Source organism: Phyllobates terribilis, unplaced genomic scaffold (genome assembly GCF_046119375.1).
Source record: "Phyllobates terribilis strain yellow unplaced genomic scaffold, ASM4611937v1 Scaffold_1__5_contigs__length_1240528914, whole genome shotgun sequence".
Classification (NCBI taxonomy): domain Eukaryota; kingdom Metazoa; phylum Chordata; class Amphibia; order Anura; family Dendrobatidae; genus Phyllobates; species Phyllobates terribilis.
This window is the reverse complement of record NW_027362761.1, coordinates 223,243,687-223,266,117: the sequence shown is the minus strand read 5'-3', so window position 1 is coordinate 223,266,117 and position 22,431 is coordinate 223,243,687. Positions and strand designations below refer to the sequence as shown.

At 44.1% G+C, this 22,431-nt stretch overlaps 1 long non-coding RNA gene across 1 annotated transcript; it reads right to left on the bottom strand.

The window, feature by feature from the left end:
• Positions 1–3,501: 3,501 nt before the first annotated feature.
• Positions 3,502–4,445, bottom strand: LOC141166442 (uncharacterized). The gene is made up of 4 exons (XR_012251293.1): positions 4,141–4,445; positions 3,962–4,034; positions 3,821–3,886; positions 3,502–3,712 (listed from the first exon to the last, which is right to left on the bottom strand). It is a non-coding gene; the product is annotated as an uncharacterized lncRNA (long non-coding RNA).
• Positions 4,446–22,431: the final 17,986 nt, after the last annotated feature.

Sequence of the window (22,431 nt, the reverse complement as noted above, 5' to 3'; positions counted from 1 at the left end):
AGCTTCAGCACAGCCTGTTGCCTCTAAGCTGAGGCAGTGCTGCAGTGCTTCCAGCTTGTGACTGATGTGGTCATTTCGGAGATGGAGGCTGAAGAGGAGGAGGAGTCTGAGGAGGATGAGGTGCAGGAGCTGTAGACTGTGGGGGCAACCCTGATTGACCTAGGGCCCCCGTTCCTTGGCGTTGGGAGTACGTGTTCCGTCCCAAGGTCCGACTGGGTCCCGGCTTCCACTATGTTAACCCAGTGTGCCATCAACAAGATGTACCGTCCCTGCCCACAAGCACTTGTCCACGTGTCCGTGGTTACGTGAACTTTCCCGGTAGCTGCATTGTCGAGGGCACGGCTAATATGTTAGGACACGTGCTTGTGTAATGTGGGGATGGCACAATAGTAGCGGCTGGGGACCGAGTACAAAGGGACGGCCGCTGCCATCAGGTTTTGGAATGCTTCCATCTCCATGAGCCTAAAAGGCAACATTTCGAGCGCAGGCAGTAATAAAATGTGGTAATTTAGTACTGTGGCCTGTGGGGCGTTGGCTACTTATTTGCGCTTGCGTTCCAAGGACTGGGGTATGGAAAACTGAATGCTGCGCTGGGACAAGGACATGGACGTGCTTCCTGATGTTGCTACTTGGGAGTGTGCAATGACAGGTACAGGGCAGGAGGCACCAGACTCGGGAAGACCTAACAGTTGTACTAGCAACTTCCTTCATGTTGATGTTACGGGGAACGGTTGCCTGCCTTCTGTCTGCGGCCACCACACTGCTTCTTCCTGCCTGTTGGGGTGCTCTGCCTCCCTCCCTCTGTCTGCTGCTCTCCTCGCTCTGCATGTCCTCCTGCCAGGTTAGGTCAGTTACTATATCATCCACCACCTCGTCTTCCACTTCCGCACCCTGGTCCTCCTTCTGACTTTCTGACAATTGTGTCTCATCATCGTCCACCTCTTGTGACACTTTCCCACCGTCACCTTCGTGTCACCGTGGCTGCTCAAATATTTGGGCATCTCTACATGTGATCCTGTAATATGGAAAGGACCTGGCTGTATTCTGCAGTGCCAACAAGCAAATGGCGCTGAACAATGGTGTTCTCTGGATGGCTTTTTTAGCAAATAATGAGGAATAAGATCCAAAAAAAAATTATTCCTGGCCCCTGAGACCTGGGCCTATTTCTATAAATATCTAACAGCAGCAGCAGACAAAACTGGAATGGAGCCTCTAGTGCTATGTGCACTGCAGTCTGCTATATACCCTGCCTGCCTGCCTATATACATTTCCTGTCTGATATCTCTGCAGATGGATTAGTCCTCAGAAGGACTGTTAGTTGAGATGGATATGTGTCTCTAATATAGTTTGGTACACCTACACTAACTAGAAACAAGCAAATGTCTCCCTAGCTCAGCAGCACCCCTCCCTACACTGTCTGATTCCGGAGTGACTGTGATGAGCATGGCGGCGAAAGGTCTGATATAGACCTGATGACGCTGTGTGGCCGGCCAATCACTGTAATGCCACAACCAACATGGCTACGGCATTACAGTGAGTGGCAGGCAATCCCTGCATGTTCATTGGCTCTGTAAAGAGCGCCAAACATGCAGGGAGGAGACCCGAGCTCCCACTGAGGAGCCCAGGAATCTCGAGCAGTGAGATGCTCGGGCGAGCACCGAGCAGTAACGAGCATGCTTGCTCATTTCTAATCTGCAGCCTAAGCTCCTGTTTCTTTCACTACTGTTACAGATCTGGTATTCTTGTTATTTAGATAAATTCACGATGGTAACAGACCTACACCTGTGCGCTAGGAAAGTTTCGCTTAAAAAGCTACACTTTAGGTCTGATTTGGACACATTATTTCTCACAGAAGCAGAAAAGGAGGCATTTAAGAATCTAGAGGAACTGGCAGAGGAAAGTACATCCAGCAAGGATAGCATGTTCCCACTTTATCTTATAAATAATTCTAAAAATTCCCCCCCCTTTGAGTACATGCTCACCTTTGAAAGTATTCACCAATATGGTTACTTCTGATATTAAACAGCTCGCACATAGTCACAAATGGATGTCTAATCTAGACAAAGAAGAAAGGAAGCATTGGAAGAACTACAAGCACTTGAAAATGTAGTGATAAAGCTGCCAGACAAAGGGAGGAACCTGGTATTTTGGCCCAACCACCTTTATGAAAAGCAAGTCAAGAAAATTCTTGGTGTGTCATCATGCTACAAAAAACTTACACATACTGTAAGCTCCTTAACCAATGCCACAGTCAACTTATATCTATCCTAAAGAAGGCCCATGAGGAGAACGTAATCCCCCAAAAAATGGTGAATATTATTAGGAACCTTCATCCCAGGATTTCTATCTACTCCCAAAACTTAAAAAAAAACATTTAGACCCACTAGCAAGGCCTATTGTCTCTGGCAATGGTGGTCTATGTAAAAATATTTGCACCATAATTAACCACTACATTAAACCTCTTGTGTCTACCCTTTCTACATCCAGGACACAACAGCTGCCCTCCAAAGGTAGTACTAACTACAATTGGAAAACAACATGTTAATGGTCACTGCCCATGTCGAGGCATTATATTCATCTATTAGACACGAGGATGGCCTCTAAGCTGTGTCTTGGCTTTTATGGTCAAGTAAGTAGTCTCAAAAAACCCATGGTGCAATTAATTTTGACTCTACTCCAGTCTGTTTTGGAACATAACAATTTTGCTTTCCATAGCAAGACATACCTTCAGTTGCAAGGTACAGCAATGGGGGCCTCATGTGCCCCCTCCTATGCTAACCTTTTTGTAGGAGTCTGAGAGCGAAATATTTTCTAGAATGATAAAATACTGGGAATTGACAAGGAGCATGGGTGGATGATATATATAGATGACGTGTTGTTCATCTGGAAGGGGTCCGGACGTCAATCAGTTGGAATAATTTATGAAAGATTTAAATAATAATGATCTAAATATAAACGTATAAACACTGATCAATATTGATTTCTTTAAATCTGCGCATAACAACTCTCACAGATGGCCACATTGTCACTGATGTCTTCAGAAAATCTACATACACAAATACCTTGCTGCATGCTGCATGCTACATTCTTCCACTTACCTTTGACAATAAAAGGAATTCCTGTGGGGCATTTCCTAAGAATACAGAAAATCTGCACTGAAGAAAGCCCCTTCTTAAACAAAGCTGATGATTTGGAATGGAGATTTAATGAACGAGGCTACAGTAATAGGCAGATCAAACGTGGTTTCATATAAGCATCTGAAACCTAAACTGCTCTACGATAAGAGGGAAAAAAATGGATTGCACTAGAAATGAGAAAATACGACTCATTACCAACTACAATAAATAATGGATAAAGTATTGGTAGGGGGCGCTAGTGGACTCTTTCCTTCGACCTGCAGCTGATACTTGCAGTGAACCAAAAAGGCTGCCTAAGTAAATTAAAAACAGAAATGAGGTATCTGCGCTGGTCTAGGTGATTAAAGATGAACTGTTACCAAAATAATTTAAAATATAAATATTTATTGGTTAATAGTAAAAAAGGTCTGAAAAATTAAAACTGGTATTATTTCAGGTATGATCAATGGGGGTAGCTGGCCTCCTAGGAGCACTATAAGAGCACAGTAAAGGATAAAAATAGATTGGTGATAATCTTGCTTGGAGTAGGCTCCAGGGATTGACAGAGATAATGACTGGAACTAAATGATGGGAACCTAGGAGGGAAGGAGAGGGAAAGGGTTAAAATAGGCCTGTAGTCTGGGAGTAAAGTAGCCTAATTAAAATGAGGAGAGAGAAATATATATATATATATATATAATTACCTAGTGGGGTATAGATGTAGACGTGGCGTTTAGTAAAACTACAAAGAGACGGTCTGGATTACAGATCTGTCGGGACACAATGGTGTTTAAGAAAAAGGACCCAAAGAGTAGCAGACAGACTCCTAGTGTTGGGAAAATTACCTTAGTAGAAAGGTGTAGGAGGTAGCTGGAAGGTATGGGTTATACGTAGGTAACGTGGCTGTATATGTCCTACCTGGTAGGGCCAGATGTAAATATTGATTAGGTATAGGTATAAATATATCACAGGAGATATAGATAAATATGAGTGCCTGAGGATAATCGGGTTATAAGAGACCAACCTGTGTTAAGGCTGGTAAGATATGGAATGATTCCAATTTATGTTTTAAGAACAAAGTCCATAATAACAGGCATCGATGAATAAAAGAAAAGCTTTGCTGTGGCGGGCACAGTGTGTGCTGGTGTACCTGATGTAGCGGAGGTGGCTGCTGTTGTTGCAGGCACGTTGATTCTTGAGTCTCCCCTTGTTGGAGGTACTGATAGGTCGTTCGGTCCTGACCTGATGATGAAGACTGTGAAGCTAGATTCTGTAGCACTGCACTCGGAGTCCCGGCCGGAGGCTCCGGTAGCAGCGAAAGTGTAGAGGTGCCTACTTCCTGCTCGCGGAGGGTGGCGGGGCGTCCGGTCACGTGGTAGGTGACGTCAGATCCCGCGATCTCTCGCGATGGAGCGGGTATGGGTAGCACTGAGGACCTTTCCGACGCATTTCGGATTTACACGGAATCCTTCGTCAGGGATGGTCCTCCAGTGCTGAGAGGTTCCTTAAATAGGTAGGTACTCGGTCCTCATGTGTTATTCAATTACAGGTGAAGGCAATCATTCGGTTCCTGTGATCACCATGGTTCGCATCTCAGACACCTTGATAACTCCACGTTGCTGTAGAATTTGTTGTAGTTTTAATAATTGATGTTTGAGATCTATGGTTAACGGCGTGATACATATTAAGGTTCTGGTATTCATTAAAAAGCAAAAAGTTCAATCTCACTGTTGAGACCTTTTGGTCTTAGTGAATTAAGTTTAAAAATCCAGCCACTTTCAATGCGGGACATCTGGTTAATGTAGTGGCCCTGTCTCCAATGTTTTTGTACGATCTGAATGCCAGTAATTTGGATACCTTTAGTCGAGCCTCCGTGTTTATCAGCAAAATGTTTGGAGAGGGGGTGTTTAGCAAATTTGGTGCGTATATTACGTATGTGTTCTCCCACTCTCCTGGTAAGGGGACGTATTGTGCGGCCCACATATATCTTGTCACAGGGGCACTTAAGTCCGTAAATGACTCCCTTAGTGGTACACGTGATGAAGTCCTTGATTGGAAACTCTATATCTCCATGGGATATTTTGTTTTGTTTTTTAGTGTGTAGATGTTTGCATACTGTGCACTTCCTAATAAATAATGGTCAGTACTCACTTTAATAATTCAGCAATTATTTTTAATTCAGCAATTATTATTAATTCAGCACATTCAGCAATCGCCTAATACAACTAAGGTGTAAAAAGGAAAAATACAGGAAATCGTTTGTTCCAACAGCTATGGGGGTGTTTAACAAATGTCTGAAAAGCAATGTCTAAAGCATTCCAAATGTTATGTTATCATGTGTGTCATGTTCGAGATCTGTGTTCTGCTGCTGTGATACCGCAATTTCCTCCGGGATAAATAAAGTATATCTTATCTTATCTTATCTTATCTTATCTTAATTAAGAAGCATTGGAACATCTTGCTAACAGTTCCCATCCTTAAGAAGAGTCTACTGGACACGCCATCGGTCCTAGCTAAACGATCTAGAAACTTGAAAGGATTCATTAGTTCACATCCATTAAGTTCCGTTAAAGTCCACTCAAAAGAAAACAACACTGTGCCTCCAATGTTGGCTTTTTCCCCTACTGGCTATGCAAGGCCTTGAAAAACTTAATCAAAAGTAAAACCTTTTCCAACTACAAAGGTTCAAGAACTTTTGGAGTCAGGAAATCCATAAACTGTTCCGCAAATGGTGTCATCTACCACTCCGAGTGTCCCTGTGGGAAGATATACGTGGTTCTGATTACACGAGAACTTAAGGTATGGGTTTAATGAACATGTGAGGGAGATAGAAAAATCAATACTGACCAAAGACATCAGCAGTTTAAAAACTTTTCTGAGGCACTTTAAATTATTACTTGGCAGCAGTTCGGTGGGGCTGAAGATAAAAGCCATAGACCAAGTTATTTTGGCATAGACTGAGAGTAGATGGATTTATAGGTTAGGAATAGTGTTGAGCGAGTATGTCTCATTAACCCTTTCGGTGAGCATGCTCGGGCGCTCGCCTAGTATTTTGCCGTGCTCCGCATTTCTTTTACTGTCGCAACATCTGCAAGTGTCACGGTTGTTAGACTGCTGCGACACATGCAACGATTGCAGCCGCAGCGACAGTAAAAGAAATGCCGAGCATGCCAAAATACTCAGCGAGCACCCGAGCATGCTCGACGAAAGGGTTAATGAGACATACTCGCTCAACACTAATTAGGAATACTGTCCCCACAGGGCCTTAAAGAAAATTTGGGATTTGTTTTTTTTTTGCTCTTTGGATACCGGATGATATTCTTGCGATGTTTGAAGACACCTTCTCCATCTTCAGATCTGCATGAGGAACATGTCAAATTTTCTTACCTGTGTCTAGAGACCATCCATATGGACTTATAAACTTTACATCCGAACATTGAATAAGATCTTGTAAATATGACAAAGTTCTTCTTACCACTTTTTGTGTCAACATCATATGAATAAGCCAATTTCCTTGCCAGCGTTTTACATATATTAGTATGTGCTTTGAATGACCTAGAATGAATATGCATGTCCATCCATAATATATAATCATATTTATTAGATACATATTTAAAAATCAACCCTCCCCACCCTGTAAAATGCGCATTGGGGCTGTTAGGGTGCTGTTCCATGTGGTTGACAGATGGGTAAGAATTAAATAGGACTGTTTTCCTTGTATTGAATGTATCATTAGCCTAGTACCTACTAACTCATTTATTACAGATTGGATTGCTGGCATACTGACATACTGTTTATTTGTACACGCATACTGGCAGTCTGGGTAAATGAGACAGATACATTTGCTATGTATCTGATGCACCTCCTGGGCCGTGGGGTACCCGGAGCCAGGCCTGTAGATGCTGGGGGTTGTAGTCACCGTGGCGGCGACCCGGTCTGTGACCCAGGGCGGTCAGACCAAGGGGGTAGTCTATGTGTACAAATGTTTATGTCCGACTACGCCACCTGTGGAATGTGGTTATTGGTGACCGCCGCTGCGGAGCAGTCCGCTGAAGCTGGTGGTATGTGCAGCAAGGTGATGTGACTCCCCACAGGAAGAGTGTAGCTTCAGGGCAGCGTGACTGGATGATGGTGGTGATTGTGCAGGGCGTTCTAGTGCTGTGAGTGCTGGCGCCGCAAGGAACACAGAGACAAGATAGTGCAGTCCCAGGGTCTTTACTCACTGTTGTTGTAGTTCAGATTACAGGTACCAAGCAATCTTCCCCCGTCATGCTGTGCGTACTCAGTGAGGGGCGTTCTAGTGCTGTGAGTGCTGGCGTCGCAAGGAACACAGAGACAAGATAGTGCAGTCCCAGGGTCTTTACTCACTGTTGTTGTAGTTCAGATTACAGGTACCAAGCAATCTTCCCCCGTCGTGCTGTGCGTACTCAGTGAGGGGTTCAGTCCACCCTCAGGTATTTCCAGGGCACTTATCAGGACCCCGTTCTGTGTACCTTCCTCTGGCCTCTTCCTGCACCTCTCACCCAGCGCCACTTCTATCCGGTACCCTCAGGCCTTGGCGGGCGATGTGTGTTCTGTCCCTTGGGTCCTATGCGGCTACCTTCTTAGTGTACTGGTGTGGACTTGTGGCCTGCCGTACTTGAAATGCTGCAGCCTCCGGTTCCTAGTTAAGCATTTGCGGTTTCTCTACTAGTTGAGGGATCCGGTTCCCTGTTCTGGCCTGACCCCTCTACCTCCTGGTAGCAACGGGCGTACGGGTGGCCTTCTGCACGGCTCGTACCCCTAGGGCCCCTTCACTCCTCATTCCTGGAGCCGTCCTGCTCCCTCTCCTCTCTCTCAGGCTCAGGCCTCAGTGCTAGGCCCGCCTCCAGAGCAGATCTCGCGCAGAGCCTCTGCTCCCTGACTTCTCCTCCTCTGACTTTCTGACTGAACTCTCTGAAAACCCTCTGAACACTGATCTAAGATGGTGTCTAGTTTTTATACCTTCTACACATGTGCTCCCAGGATCTACGTCCTCCACCCCATCCACTACATAGTTCCCCCTCTCTAAGTGGTTCCCCCCACTCCAGCCAGGGATCAGGGACTGTGCTCTCCCGTAGGAGCAATCTCGTCCTGTCCCCCGGACATGGGGTGTAGTGAATGCAGGTGTTAGGGCCCTGAGCTGTACTCCTTCCTTACCTGAGAGTGAGATTCCAAACCTCTGGGTGAGATGCAGTACCTCTGTGGCGACTGAACCCTCAGGGGTGCCACATATTCATGTTGTTTATTATTTGAGCATTAGCACTTTACAGATTTTCATGATATGATTAACTCTCCCTACCCCATCATATATTAGTGGTTAGCATGTCTTTGATGCCTGTATCTTGCCTTTGACTTTGTCTTTACTTGTGTATACTCATTTGTATGCTGTTTTTTAAATATATATCTAATAAATATGATTATATTTGATGTCTTTTATGGATGGACTAGTTACTGCATGCTTTTTTTTCTGTATGAGTCTCAGAGTAGGAGTGTCCACAGTGTACTTTTGCAGGCTCCCTTACTACATGGCATAGGGTCCTTGTCATGGTGTCTCAGGCGTGACAGTCAATCTGGAGCCGGATACAGAAGGTCACTGCGCTTGGCATTGCAGACGCCTTCTTGATCCTCTCATCTCTTTGGTATTGTTGTATCCTTCTTCCTTTAGGACCCAGCAGCTACCTCAACCTTCTGCTGCTGATTGACACACCCTTGCTTGGTAGTTAAAAACTCTCAGTTTCTCCAGTGAGGCGCTGGTGATAATTCTATCTACCTCTGTGTTGGCTGGGAGCACTAGCAGTTGGCTAGTTTCTTCTCTGGTGCCCTTGTAGGACTGTTGGTGTTATCTCTCTGGTGTCTGCTCAAGCTAAGTGTATCCCCTTTGTTTGTCTACCTTGTTCTCTTTAGTTTGAAGTGGGGCTTGACTAGTGCTCACCCTGTCCCTTCCCTGTCAAAGGCCAAGCTCTAATGACATTCAGGGCTTAGGTTCCTGCTCGGCGATAGGTGTGGAATCTATATAGGGATGGTAGGGTAGGCAGGGTGGTATTAGATCTGCCTAAGGGTCTCCAGTCCCCCTTTCCCTAGTGTTTGAGCTTCCTTCCTCTCTTCCCTTCGTGTTGCACTTAGTCTTTCCCTCACCTTGCGTGACAGCCCTAGGTATAACTTTTCGACTATGAATTCTGTTTAGTGGATATTGTTTCAATGAATATGCATTTGTATAGGCTATTGGGGATTATGCATATATGTGTGTTTTTGTGCATGATAGAGTTTATATATCTATTCCTGGACCTTATTTGTCCTTGATGCCCTGGGATTCATGTGGAAACATACACAAATGCGTATTGCTGAAGTTATTTGTTATATTTCAAATTTTGTTTGAATGCAGATTGCACATTTTCTGTTAGTACAATAAACCTCATTTCAAGGCAGAAACATTACTGTGTCCAACAGTTATTACATATATCAAACTGAAATAGCTGTTGCAAAAACACCAATTTTTATAAAACATTAAGCTTAAGATTAATAGGGGTGCCCAAACTTTTTCATATAACTGTATATATTAGATTTTAGAATGTCAGCTTTAGGGTATGAGCTTGCCATTCATTTTGATTGAGATACACACTCCAAGCATCGAGGCTCTGGATGTGCCTATACATTGTACTCTTTACTTTATTGGCGTATGTTGATACTGACTATTTAAGTGTCACAATGTATTCATTACCAATATTGTTTAACCGGCATACAGTATATATGCATGTATGATACGTATATTTTTCTATTGTTTATTCATATATATGAAAGTTATATTAGCCTTTCTGTTGATGATTATGGCTTACAGCCAATGAAAACTCAAAAGTCATTATCTCATTAAATTAGAATAATTAACAAAAAACACCTGCAACGGCTTCCGATGCATTTAAAAAGGTCCCTTAATCTGTTTCAGTAGGCTCCACAATCATTGGAAAGACTGCTAACTTGACAGATGTCCAGAAGGCAGTCATTGACACATTCCACAAAGAGGGTAAGTCACAAAAGGTCATTGTTAAAGAAGCTGACTGTTCACAGAGTGCTGTATCCAAGCATATTAATGGAAAGTTGAGTGGAAGAGAAAAGTGTGGTAGAAAAAGGTGCACAAGCAATCAGGATAACTGCAGCCTTGAAAGGATTGTTAAGAAAAGGCTATTCAAAAATTTGGTGGAGATTCACAAGGAGTGGACTGCTGTTGGAGTTATTGCTTCAAGAGCCAACACACACAGACATATCAAGGACATGGGCTACAGGTGTCACATTCCTTGTGTCAAGCCACTGATGACCAATAGACAACGCCGGAAGCGTCTTTCCTGGGCCAAGGAGAAAATGACCTGGACTGTTGCTCAGTGGTCCAAGGTGATGTTTTCAGATAAAAGTAAATTTTGCATTTCATTGGGAAATCAAGGTCCCAGAGTCTGGAGAAAGAGTGGAGAAGTACACACCCCAGGTGCTTGAGGTGTAGTGTGAAGTTTCCACAATCAGTGATGGTTTGGGGAGCCATGTCATCTGCTGGTGTAGGTCCAGTGTGTTTTATTAAGACCAAAGTCAGTGCATCTGTCTACCAGGAAATTTTAGAGTACTTCATGCTTCCCTCTGCCGACAAGCTTTTTGGAGATGGAAATTTCATTTTCCAGCAGGACTTGGCACCTATCCACACTTCCAAAAGTTCCAATACCTGGTTTAAAAACAACAGTATCACTCTACTTGATTGGCCAGCAAACTCGCCTGACCATAACCCCATAGAGAATGCAGACAAGCTGAAGGCTGCTATCAAAGAAACCTGGGTTTCCATAACGCCTCAGCAGTGCCACCGGCTGATCGCCTCCATGCCACGCCGCATTGATGCAGTAATTGATGCAAAAGGAGCCTGACCAAGTATTGAGTGCATTTACTGAACATACATTTCAGTAGGCCTAAATTTCGGATTTAAAAAAATAATCAAGCTGTTGTTATGAAGTATTCTAGGGTTGAGAGAGTATGTTGTGTTCTGAGTGTGCTCGGGCCAAGCTCCGAGTATTTATTGCTGCTCGGTGATGTGTTTGAATCGCTCCCGTGTGCATGATTTGCAACTGTTTGACAGTTTTATTACATGAGAGGAATGTCTATTTCTTACACATTCCTCACATGTAATAAAACTGTCAAACAGTCGCAAATCATGCACACGGGAGCGATTTAAACACATCACCGAGCAGCTATAAATACTCGGTGCTCGGGCCGAGCATACTCGGCGAAAGGGTTAATAGAACATACTCGCTCAACACTAAAGTATTCCAATTTACTGAGATAATGACTTTTGTGTTTTGATTGGCTGTAAGCCATAATCATCAACTCTGTCAAGTCAGCAGTCATCCCCATGATTGTGGAGCCTACTGAAACAGACTAAGGGACCTTTTTAAATGCTTAGGAAGCCTTTGCAGGTGTTTTTTGTTAATTGTTTTAATTTACTGAGAAAATGACTGTTGTATTTTCATTGACTGTAAGCCATAATCATCAACATTAACAGAAATAAACACTTGAAATAGATCACTCTGTTTATAATGACTCTATATAATATGAGTTTCACTTTTTTGTATTGAAGAACTGAAATAAATTAACTTTTTGATGATATTCTAATTTTGTGAGAAGCACCTATATATCAAGTGTTCATCTTTTTGTCACATTTTTCCATCTCCCATTTTCATTCACTCACACATTTTCTCCAGTGTCTCTTATTACCATTTCCTCTTTAACATACAGTGGTCAGTGGTCACCATACAAATAGTTATTTTTTTCTTATCAACACTAAGTCACTAATAACATTTCACTGTATATTATCAAAATATGCATAATATTTTATTTTTAATATTTTTATTACAATATCACTTATTTCTATAATTTTTGCCCCCCTCCCCTTTTTATTTTCACCATCATCACACCTTCATATTATTCCTTATTATACCTACACTGTGGCTCTTGATATTGTATTCTATATATACCACTTACCAATATGACATTTATATAGCCCAATTATAATATATGCACTATAACCCTATTCACATCAAACATATAGCTTCATTTTAACATGATATGAAATATATATGACCTTAAAATTTAAACTAGGTCCACCCATTTGGTACATTGCCTGACACTGCAAGTGATGCACATTACCTACAATAGCGCTATCCAGTTGAGTGCACACACAGTACGCTACTCTCGAGTAGAGATGAGCGTTGTTCTACTCGAACTGTTCGCCAATCTCAAATTCGAGCTGTTTTGGGCGGTGTTCGAGCCGTTCGACGAACAATTTGAGAAAAATTCGGCTGTTCGAGGTTATGTTCGATAACTGTTCGTGCACCAAAATCATAACTGGATTTTTTCTCAGTAATGATGAAAATTAATGTTAATACGCAGTTTGAGTGTACAGCGGGGTGGGGGGAGGGGCAGGGGATGGATCTCTGCAGGAACAATGAAGATCTCCATTTTTTTTTCTCTTTCCCGCATTTGCAGTGGGGAGGTGCAATCTGTCAGCCTATCAGCAGCGCACACACGGAGCGAAGTGCTTTTTTTCACACAAGCAAGGGCATGTGTCATTGGCAGTGTATGTCACATGTCCTTGCCCTATAAGACCAAGCCATTTTCCCCGTCGCCACCATTTTCTCACTGCTGCAGCTGCGTGTTAGACGGCACCGCTGTTGCTGTGTGCGCTATACCTTGTTAATTTCAAGCCAATTTTCGCACAAATATACAGATAGCTTGGGAGTAGGGAATAGTTGTGATTGCAGTCCTTTTAAGGACTAGGTTACAGCATTTCCTACGACTTTTATCAGGGAGGTCTGTGCTCTTAAATAGATAGGTTGTGGGAGTAAAGACTAATTGTAATTGGAGTCCTTTTCAGGACTAGGTTACATGAGTTCCTATCAGTTTTTGCCAGGCAGGTCTGTGCCAGTGCTGTGCAAGTTTTTTTCACAGCATTTGGCTGAATCTAGCAAAGCTAATCCTTTTTGGCCTATTGCAGAGTGTGTTAGTCAGTGGAGTAGCCTATCTGTGTTGCAAGATATACCACCTGTGTATAGAATACCAATTTTTTTACTGCACCTAGTGAAGTAAAATCTTTTGGGCATAGCATCATTCTATTAGTCCATCTATACTGACCTCCATCAGGTTGCAAATTAAAACTAATTTTTATCTGCATCTACAGTACCTCTGAAAAAATATTTGGGCTTCTAGCAGTGTGTGGGACTTGTTCTATTAGTCCATCTATACTGACCTCCATCAGGTTGCAAACTGAATATATTTTTTTCTGCATCTACCTCTGAAAAAATATTGGGCTTCTAGCTGTGTGTGGGTCTTGTTCTATTAATTCATCTATACTGACCTCCATCAGGTTGCAAACTGAATATAATTTTTTTCTGCATCTAGCTCTGAAAAAATATTTGGCCTTCTAGTAGTGTGTCGGACTTTCTCTATTAGTCCATCTATACTGACCTCCATCAGGTTGCAAATTAAAACTAATTTTTATCTGCATCTACAGTACCTCTGAAAAAATATTTGGGCTTCTAGCTGTGTGTGGGACTTGTTGTATTAGTCCATCTATACTGACCTCCATCAGGTTGCAAACTGAATATATTTTTTTCTGCATCTACCTCTGAAAAAATATTTGGCCTTCTAGTAGTGTGTCGGACTTTCTCTATTAGTCCATCTATACTGACCTCCATCAGGTTGCAAATTAAAAATAATTTTTATCTGCATCTACAGTACCTCTGAAAAAATATTTGGGCTTCTAGCTGTGTGCGGGACTTGTTGTATTAGTCCATCTATACTGACCTCCATCAGGTTGCAAACTGAATATATTTTTTTCTGCATCTACCTCTGAAAAAATATTTGGCCTTCTAGTAGTGTGTCGGACTTTCTCTATTAGTCCATCTATACTGACCTCCATCAGGTTGCAAATTAAAACTAATTTTTATCTGCATCTACAGTACCTCTGAAAAAATATTTGGGCTTCTAGCAGTGTGTGGGACTTGTTCTATTAGTCCATCTATACTGACCTCCATCAGGTTGCAAACTGAATATATTTTTTTCTGCATCTACCTCTGAAAAAATATTGGGCTTCTAGCTGTGTGTGGGTCTTGTTCTATTAATCCATCTATACTGACCTCCATCAGGTTGCAAACTGAATATAATTTTTTTCTGCATCTAGCTCTGAAAAAATATTTGGCCTTCTAGTAGTGTGTCGGACTTTCTCTATTAGTCCATCTATACTGACCTCCATCAGGTTGCAAATTAAAACTAATTTTTATCTGCATCTACAGTACCTCTGAAAAAATATTTGGGCTTCTAACTGTGTGTGGGACTTGTTGTATTAGTCCATCTATACTGACCTCCATCAGGTTGCAAACTGAATATATTTTTTTCTGCATCTACCTCTGAAAAAATATTTGGCCTTCTAGTAGTGTGTCGGACTTTCTCTATTAGTCCATCTATACTGACCTCCATCAGGTTGCAAATTAAAAATAATTTTTATCTGCATCTACAGTACCTCTGAAAAAATATTTGGGCTTCTAGCTGTGTGCGGGAATTGTTGTATTAGTCCATCTATACTGACCTCCATCAGGTTGCAAACTGAATATATTTTTTTCTGCATCTACCTCTGAAAAAATATTTGGCCTTCTAGTAGTGTGTCGGACTTTCTCTATTAGTCCATCTATACTGACCTCCATCAGGTTGCAAATTAAAACTAATTTTTATCTGCATCTACAGTACCTCTGAAAAAATATTTGGGCTTCTAGCTGTGTGTGGGACTTGTTCTATTAGTCCATCTATACTGACCTCCATCAGGTTGCAAACTGAATATAGTTTTTTCTGCATCTACCTCTGAAAAAATACTGGGCTTCTAGCTGTGTGTGGGTCTTGTTCTATTAATCCATCTATACTGACCTCCATCAGGTTGCAAACTGAATATATTTTTTTCTGCATCTACCTCTGAAAAAATATTTGGCCTTCTAGTAGTGTGTCGGACTTTCTCTATTAGTCCATCTATACTGACCTCCATCAGGTTGCAAATTAAAAATAATTTTTATCTGCATCTACAGTACCTCTGAAAAAATATTTGGGCTTCTAGCTGTGTGTGGGACTTGTTGTATTAGTCCATCTAAACTGACCTCCATCAGGTTGCAAACTGAATATAGTTTTTTCTGCATCTACCTCTGAAAAAATATTGGGCTTCTAGCTGTGTGTGGGTCTTGTTCTATTAATCCATCTATACTGACCTCCATCAGGTTGCAAACTGAATATATTTTTTTCTGCATCTACCTCTGAAAAAATATTTGGCCTTCTAGTAGTGTGTCGGACTTTCTCTATTAGTCCATCTATACTGACCTCCATCAGGTTGCAAATTAAAACTAATTTTTATCTGCATCTACAGTACCTCTGAAAAAATATTTGGGCTTCTAGCTGTATGCGGGACTTGTTGTATTAGTCCATCTATACTGACCTCCATCAGGTTGCAAACTGAATATATTTTTTTCTGCATCTACCTCTGAAAAAATATTTGGCCTTCTAGTGGTGTGTCGGACTTTCTCTATTAGTCCATCTATACTGACCTCCATCAGGTTGCAAATTCAAAATAATTCTTTTCTGCATCTAACCCAGCCAATAGTTTTGGCCTAATACCACAGTTTGGCCACTCAGCTCTGCTCGGTTACCATCCATTGTTTTTTTGTGCAAACAACTCCAGAGTTGTGAATTAGTTAACCACCAAAATGAGTGGAAAAAGGCCTGCTGCTGGTGGAAAGGGGAATAGGTGTGTTGAGAAGGGGAAAAAAGGTTGTGTCCGTGGGGTAGGTGTTAAAGCAACAGTAACATCTGCAGAAGAAAGACCATCTTCCAGCCAAACTAAAATGTCTACTTCTTTTAGCGGACAATGTGATAAGATCCCTTTCTTACGGCCACGCCAATCGCTACAAATTCCAGATGAGGCATAAAAACAGCAGGTGCTTCAACGGATATCAAGTGCTCCTTTAAGTGGGCTCTCCTCCACATCAACTTCAACATCACAAATACTCCAGTCCTCAAAGGTGTCACCCAAATCGCACTTGCTTCCTCACAGCTCCCAAATCTCCAGCTGCCCGTCTGAGTATGAGGTAGAACAGATGGTTGAGTCTGCAGAGCTGTTTACTCATACTATAGCCTGGGAATCAGAGGTCGACTCCAGCGCTTCTGTGAATCCAGACGAGGAAATGATCTGCACTGATGCCCAGAATCTTTATGAGTCGGATCCAGGACCAGACGCAGAAGGTTCTGACCATAATGTAGACCCTCATTCCCAAACTGTAACTCCTGTTGGTGGAGACAATGAGGAAGACGATGATAAGACTCAAATACCTGATTGGAGCGACAACTTTAGTTTTTTGTCAGGGCAGGAACAGGTTGGCTCTGAGGACGACGGGTGTGATAACGCACAGGGTGATGATGATGAGGTCGGAGATTCCACTTACTGTCAACCCACAGTCAGCCAAGAGATGAGGTCAGCAGAGGAGGTGGAGGAAGATGCTAGTGACGACGAGGTCAGGTTACGCCTTCCTGGACAGAGACGTAGTACTGGAAGCACGTCAACAACTGCATCCTCAAACACAACTCTGCCTCTCACCACAAGTCGTGGTGGCTCTTCAGGTCGCATGGGTGCTAAGCCTTGCATAGCCTGGGCATTTTTTCAGATCGATAAAGATGACCCAACTCGTGTTATCTGTAACATTTGTCAGCAAAAGCTAAGTAGAGGCCAAAAAATACATAGTTTGAGTACTTCATGCATGAACCGGCACATGGACATGAAGCATAAGTTGCAGTGGGAAGCTCAGTGTGCTACAATGCGGCCTAGCCGGCCGGGCCAACCACCGTCTGCCATATCTTGTGCATCCGCGGCCTCTTCATCCTCTGTGACTGGGGGGACAGCAGTCACACCTGTTTTGGGGCGCAGACCTGCCACCTCTTTACCCGCAACAGCCAGCGTGATTGGCAGGTCATCATTTTCTTTGGAGGTGGTAACACCAGCTGGTGTTGAGCGCTGTCCGACATCGATAGCACCACCTTTGGATGAAGGCAACCTAACATGTCCGCCTGCATCTTCCTCACACACCGGCAGTTTGCCGGGGACACCCTTATTAACCCCGTCTAAGCACAATAGCCAGCCCTCGGTCCCTCAGATGTGGACAAGTAAAAGACCATTTCCTCCTAGCCATGAGAAAGCTAAGAGGTTGAATTTCACCATCTGCAAGCTCTTGGCTACAGAAATGCTGCCTTTCCGCCTGGTGGACACAGAGGATTTTCGAGACCTTATGTCCGTCGCAGTGCCCCAGTACCAGATGCCCAGTCGGCACTACTTTTCAAAGAAAGGTGTGCCTGCGCTCCACCAGCATGTCGCACACAACATCACCGCTTCTTTGAGAAACTCTGTGTGTGACAGGGTGCATTTCACCACAGACACTTGGACGAGTAGGCATGGACAGGGGCGTTACATGTCGCTGACTGGGCACTGGGTAACTATGGTGACAGCAGGACAAGGGGCTGCTGTCCAAGTCTTGCCGTCCCCACGAGTTGTGCGTCAATCCTCTTTATGTCAAAGTTCCTCCACTGCTTCTGCCTCCTCAACCTCCTCTCGGTCTTCCACCTGCACCCAAAGCCTGTCTGGTCATGCCACAAGCTTTCTAACTGCGCAGAAGGGATCCTGCACACCTCCTTACTATGCTGGCAGTAGGGCTCAACGTCATCAGGCGGTTTTACATTGAAATGTCTGGGAAATGTGAGTCACACAGCTGAGGAGTTGTGGTCAGCTCTGGAGAACCAATTTCATGAATGGTTGTCTCCACTGGACCTGAAACCAGGGAAGGCCGTGTGCGACAATGCTGCAAACCTGGGTGCGGCCCTTCGCCGGGGCAATGTCACACACGTGCCTTGTATGGCTCACGTGTTGAACCTGGTTGTCCAGCAATTTTTAGCCCACTATCCCAGACTAGATGGCCTTCTGCAGAGGGCACGGTCGCAGTGTGCTCACTTCCGCCGTTCGCATCCCGCAGCTCAGCGACTTACATCTCTACAGAAGTCGTTGGGCCTGCCACTTCACCGTCTAAAATGCGATGTGCCTACCCGGTGGAATTCAACTCTGCACATGTTGCAGCGACTGTGGCAGCACCGACAAGCCCTGGTGCAATACGTTCTGACGTATAGCCTGGGCCAACGAGATTCAGAGGTGGGGCAAATCACGCTGGAGGAGTGGTCTCAGATCAGGGACCTATGCACCCTTCTGCACAGTTTTGAAATGGCGACGAAGATGTTTAGTGCTGACGATGCCATTATCAGCATGACTATTCCGGTGATTTACATGCTGGAGCACATGTTAAACAGAATTCGGAGTCAGGTGGTGGCACAAGAGGAGGTGGAGGAAGTAGAGGAGGAGGAGTTGTATGCGGAAGGGCTAACATCTGCAAGGTCCAGAAGGTCGGCAGCACCAAGGCGGCAGGCATGTGAGGGTGGGGGAGATGGTTTTACCAGGGCGCATGGTAGCAGCCAAACTAGTGAGGAAGGTGCAGGAGCCCAGGAAGAAGTGGAGGACGAACTGATGGAAGACTCATCAGATGAGGGAGACCTTGATCACATTTCTGTTGTGCGAGGTTGGGGGGAGAGGACAGAGGAAGGAAGCATGATTGTTACCTCGCCACCAACACAACAGGGACTTGGTGCTCCTGGATGCGCAACACACATGAGTGCCTTCTTGCTGCACTACCTGCAACATGACCCTCGAATTGTGAGAATTAGAAATAATCCTGACTACTGGGTTGCCACACTGTTAGATCCCTGGTACAAAAGTAAATTTGCAGAAATTATTCCTGCCATAGAAAGGGATGCACGCATGCAGGAGTATCAGCAGAGACTGTTGCAGAATCTTACATGTGCTTTTCCACAAAATACCAGTGGTGCACGTAGTGAATCTCACAGTTCCAACTTGCCAACCGTGGGACCGTCAAGTGTTCAGCAATCAAACCGTAACAGAACCACAGTATCTGCTGGTAACATCAATTTTGCGGAATCATTTCACCACTTTTTTAGCCCATCCTTTGCAAGGCCACAGGAGACAAGAAGTCTGACACATAGTCAACGCCTAGAGACGATGGTACAGGAGTATCTCCAAGTAAACATTGAAGCCACGACTGTGTCACTGGACCCTTGCTCTTTTTGGGCTTCCAATCTGGATAAATGGCCGGAGCTAGCCACTTACGCCTTGGAGATCTTGTCATGCCCCGCAGCCAGCGTTCTGTCTGAACGTGTGTTCAGCGCTGCTGGTGGTGTGCTGACAGATAAGCGCACGCGGCTCTCCACTGATAATGTAGACAGACTCACGTTCATAAAGATGAACAAATCATGGATCCGAAACGACTTTTCTACCCCTGTGTCATCCTGGGGAGAGTAAAAGCTTGATGATTGGTTAAAATCACCCTACCAAACGTTTTAAGCTTTCAAATTACTAATCATGTTTATCTGTATCTTGACTGGAAAATAATTTGGGATTTGTAGCAGTGTGCAGCACTGATCCTATTAGGCCATCTATAATAAGCTCCACCAGATTTAAAATTAAAAATAATTTTTAGCTGCATCTAGCCCGGAAAATAATTTTGGGGCTCCGAGATGCGCAAGACACATAAGTGCCTTCTTGCTGCACTACCTGCAGCATGACCCTCATATTGTCAGAATTCGAAGTAATCATGACTACTGGGTTGCCACACTCTTAGATCCCCCAAACTTTTCGATCAACCTTTTCATTTTAATAAAGACCAAAAAAATGGTCATTTTTTAAATTATAAGCATTAGCAGGTTGTTAGAAACTGAAATCAAACAGTTTTCAACTCAAAACTTTATTCTAGGTGATGTTACATTTTCACATAGGACCCCTTGTTCGAAAGGAGCTTCTGAACTCTCTCGTCCATTGAATTTGTCAGGTTTTGGATGGTTTCTGCTTCAATTGTTTTGCATGAGGACAGAATACCCTCCCAGAGCTGTTGCTTAGATGTGAACTGCCTCCCGCCATCATAGACACTCCTTTTAATGATGCTCCAAAGGTTCTGAATGGGGTAGAGGTCAGGGGAGCATGGGGGTCACACCATAAGTTTGTCCCCTTTTATGCCCATATCAGCCAGAGATGCAGATGTTTTATGTGCAGCATGAGATGGTGCATTATCATGCAGAAAAATGATCTTGCTGTGAAATACACGGTTCTTCTTCTTGAACCATGGCAGGAAGTGCTGTTTGAGAAAATCCACATACATTATGGAGTTCATCTTTAGCGCCTTCAGGGATCCTAAAGGGGCCGACAATCTCTCTCCCCATGATTCCAGCCCAAAACATTACTCCACCTCCTCCTTGTTGGCGCTGTAGCCGTGTTTGCGTGGGGTGTCCATCAACCAGCCATCCTCCACTCCATCCATCTGGACCATCGAGCGCTGCACGGCACTCATCCGTGAACAAAACAGTTTTGAAATCAGTCTTCATGTAATGTTTGGCCCACTGGAGCCGTTTCTGCTTGTGTGAAGTGGATAGAGGAGGTCGACAGGATGGCATATGCACAGCTGCAAAACTCTGAAGGACCCTGCATCTTGTTGTTCGGGGGACGTTGGAGGCACAAGCAGCTTCAAAAACTTGTCTGCTGCTATGACAAGGCTTTTTTGCCGCTGCTCTTTCAACCTGACGTAATTGCCTGTAGGAAAGAGTCCTCAATTTGCCCTTATCAGCACGCACACGTGTGTACTGTGAATCAGCTACATACTTCTTGATTGCCAAGACACTTCATCCTGATCATCGCACAATGTTGATTGTAGTCATGCCTTGACCTAAACACTCCACAATTTGTTGCTTCTCAGCAGCCGACACATCCTTTTTCTTTCCCATTTTGGCAGAAAATGTAGGCTGCTTAATAATGTGAGAGAGCCTTCTTAAGTAGTCTTGCCTTTCATTGGACACACCTGCCAAACTAATTAGCACAGGTGTCTGCAATTGCTTACAGTGATATAAAGAGCCCTGACACACATCACCATCAATGAGTTTAACTGACAAACAAACAAATTCTTCCCTTATCACTCCTAAACACTTTTTGCATAATAATTTGGAACGCGGTGTACATGTGCTTTTCCACAAAACACCAGCGGTTCATGTAGTGAATCTTACAGTTCTAACTTGCCAACCGTGGTCTGTATGGAATTGTTCAATAAAGGGCCCAAAATTAAGATAACATAGATGGGAGAGGTCTCTATGAATAGGAATTCCTAAGTATTTGATACCCTGTGAGGGCCAGGCAAAGGGAAAGTTGGACTGGATGGAATCCTATATGGATTTGGGGAGGGAGACATCGAGGGCCTCAGACTTCGCTGCATTGATTTTAAAATTTTACCATGTAACAAAGTGATCTATTTCAGCCATAACAGCATGGATGGATATATGTGATTGAGTGATATATACTAGGACATCATCAGCAAATAGAGAGCACTTGTACTCGGTGCCTCCCACCTCAATCCACCTAATATTGGGGTTATGGCGAATTGATGAGAGCAGGTGCTCCGTCACTAGGATGTATAAGAGAGGGGACAGAGGACATCCCTGCCTTGTCCCATTGGTGATTGTGAAAGGTGATGAAAATGTTCTGACGCACCCCCTGGGCCTTGGGACACCCGGAGCCGGACCCTTTTTGGTGGATGCTGGTGGTTGTAGTGTTCGTGGCGGCGACCCGGTTCCGTGGCTCAGGGCGGTCAAACCAGTGGCGGAACTATTTATGTGGTTTTGATGTTTAAATGTCCGACTACGCCACCCGTGGATTGCGGTCAGAGTGAACCGCCGCTACAGGGCAGACCGCTGAGGCTGGTGTTGTGGGTGCAGCAGAGCGTAGCATAACTCCCCACGGGAGGAGTATAGCCTCAGGGCAGTGTATGCGGAGGATGGGGGTGATGGTGCAGGGCAGCAGCAGTAACGACACGGAGTCAGTGATGCAGTCCAGGGCCTTTACTCACAGTTCTTATTATCCAGACCACGTCTGCAGGTAACGGCTGCCCACGTCGTACTGTGCTCACCAGGTGAGGGGCTCAGACAACTCCCAGATAACTTTGGAGCACTTCACAGGACCCCCTTTGTGTGTCCTTTGTCTGGCCTTTCTTACCAACACTTCTGTCCGGCTGCCTCGGGCCTCCTCTTGGTAAACTTGGCGCCAGTTTCCCTGACCCTATGTGGTGCCTTCCTAGCGGGTGTAGCGACG